Source organism: Sitophilus oryzae, unplaced genomic scaffold, assembly GCF_002938485.1.
Source record: "Sitophilus oryzae breed Bouriz unplaced genomic scaffold, Soryzae_2.0 scaffold_1059_pilon_pilon, whole genome shotgun sequence".
Taxonomy (NCBI): Eukaryota; Metazoa; Arthropoda; class Insecta; order Coleoptera; family Curculionidae; genus Sitophilus; species Sitophilus oryzae.
This window is the reverse complement of record NW_022145681.1, coordinates 1710998-1714073: the sequence shown is the minus strand read 5'-3', so window position 1 is coordinate 1714073 and position 3076 is coordinate 1710998.

Here is a 3076-nt window from a genome sequence, read left to right as displayed (position 1 = left end):
TTCATATTTATTCCAAACCAATAATCAACCAGAATATTCATATAATTTAATAAAATTACTGTAAATCACTATAAATAACGAAATTTTTGTAATAATTGAGCTATAATTTCTGTATTATTAATTCGGTAAATGATGGAGATAAACAATTGTGATTTATTAAAATTTTTTATTTTAAGATGAAACTTTTGTTAACAAAGTCGAATAATAAATTGAATAATGACAAGATAAGTGATATCTGTCTAAAAAAGACAGCGATTTAGAGTGACAATTTGATTATGTCAAATTTAGAGTGACAATTTTGATTATACAAAGGTAATTTAATTTTAATTAGTAGCAGTTAAGCTTCATTCAGAACCTCCCAATTAGTGGAATAAATTAGTTGTTACAATTACACTTTATACTGTTTACTTTACGATTCATAATGTTTAAAAAACACAATTAAAATTAATAAAATATCCTAGCAACAGCTTGCGGTAGTCTGTTGTATCCATAGAGAAAGCATAATATTTAGCTTATAAAACAATAAACTTGATTTCAAACCCAAATCCCAAATTTTTCTTGACGGGTGATAATCAAACGCCAAAATGACATTCCTCGCAAATTTTGAAGTATAATTAGTGGAAAAGTCAAAAGTATGTTATCTTTTTTCATTAATTGAAAATTACTACCACTAATTATGATGTTCTGAATGCTTAAATTAAATTAGGTGAACAAACTTCTACGGCTAATTGAAACTACTAATTTATTCCACTAATTTCGAGGTTCTGAATGAAGCTTTAGTTAGTAGCAGTATTAGTCAGAGATATAGATGTGGTAGTATTTTGGTTTAATGGCCACAGATATCCGGCCGGGTAATAGAATTATGGATTTTAATAAAAATTAAAAAAAAAGCATTATAAAATTATAAAGCTATACGATTTTATATTAACTCTAATTTTTTGAAGTTTATGTTTTCGTTTATTCGAAGGATATATGAAGGATTATTTGAAGGATATATAATCCTTCAATTTAATAGCTAGCAGTTAGTAAGAAGTTTCACTTTTTTCAAATATGCGCACATAGTGTACACACAATTTTTTTATATTGTATATAGTTGTATTCTAAATCATAAAGTATACTTACGATTTTCCTCGCTTCAATTTCAACATCCTGTGGGTTAGATGGGGACAGATACGCCTTGCCTCCTTCAGAGATATATTGGACTCCGGGTCCGAGATGAACCATTTTTTTTTTATCGACCGCGTCTCAAAATGTTGTTTTTTCGTCTCACTTATTTACAAAATCACGATTACTGTCTGTTTGGGTTTAGCTTTTACTGCTGTTGTTGTTGTGACATATTTATGAAAAATATTTAAAGCAAAGGGAATAAAAATCTTTTGAAAAGTCGTAATAAAAATATAATAATTGTATATTTTGCTGTTTTTAAAGAGTCTTTTTTATATACGGTATCAGGGATTTGAATCCGCATTATATGGAACTTTTTTCATTTAGACTTACGTAAAATTTGACTTATGCGGTAGTTTCTGTTTTGATTTAGATTAAAAATTTCTTATTTAAGAAAATTTTGTCTACTGTCTCCGGGTATATGTCAAATTTGACATTTAAGAACCCCACAATTTCATCCAGAGCCTTCATTTAGAACCTCGCAATTAGTGGTTTCAATTACACTATATACTTTTTAGTTTACGATCATTCACAATGTATAAAAAACACAGTTAAAATTAATAGAATACCCTAGCAACAGCTTGCGGTAGTCAAATGTATTCATAGAGAAAACGTAATATTTAGCTTATGAAACGATCAACTTTTGATTTCTAACCACAATTTCATTCGACATTCATTGCAAATTTTTAAATATAATTAGTGGAAAAGTTAAAAATTTGTTAACTTTTTTTACTAATTGAAATTGACTACCATTAATTTTGACGTTGTGACATTTTTCGCAAATTTTGTATAAAGAAGTAATATATGTAGTGGAAAAGTTTAAAGTTTGACAACTTTTTTTACCAATTGAAAATGTCTACCACTAATTTTGACGTTCCGAATTGAAATGGCGCTTGCATTGAAATTAAAGGAGCAAACTTTTACGCTAATTGAAACCACTAATTTATTCCACTAATTGCGAGGTTCTGAATGAAGATTTACATCAAAATTATACAGTAACAAACTTCTACGCTAATTGAAACCACTAATTCATTCCACTAATTGCGTGGTTCTGAATGAAACTTTATAGTATCAAATGGCTAAAAATTGGGGTTTCTGGTGGAATTTCGATATCCTTTCTTTGAAAAAGTTGTTTATTATTTAATTTTACGTAAGTGTACCAATTTTTAGCCATCTAGATGGTATTAAAGCCATCTAGATGTGGCATTAAAAAATACATATAACCCTAAATGTTCACACTTCTACCATCAACCCCTCTTTTTTAATAGAGATATTAGTTCAGTAATTTTAAAACCCGGGAATAAAAATTGACTGTCGTCCCATAAAAATATTTATATGGAAAAATAACGTTTGCCGGGTCAGCTAGTAATTTTATATTTTTGTGAGTAATAAAATATACTTTATTGTGGTTTTCATACAATTTTATATCCTCACTCTGTAATACTTGCTGTACAATATTTAGTTTGCGCCAAAAAATAAAAGATTGGAGAAATATATTATTAAGATATATAAAATAAAAATATTTCTTGATAATTGATATTTTTTAAAATTTTCACGCGCGCGGTTGTGAGTTTTCTGCGGTAGTTGAAAGTTTTTGTAGCTTTTGAACAACTTTCTAATAATTACACAAGTATACACGGTTTTGGACCTGAGCAACTAAAAGCAATTTTTAAGGTAATTTTTGGAGCTGAATCCAAATCAGCAGTCCTTTTTTTAAGATTGGGTCTAGTTTTCGAAATATTCAATAAATTCATTATTTTACTATTTTTGACCGTTAACGGTCATTTATTGAATTAAACAATATAAATCAGAAATGAACAGAGGTTGAACTGAGTTTTTTATACTGCTTGGGATCTGTTTCGCGGATTAGGGCCCAACAGTAATCGCTCATCATGCCTTCGTCCCAAAATCC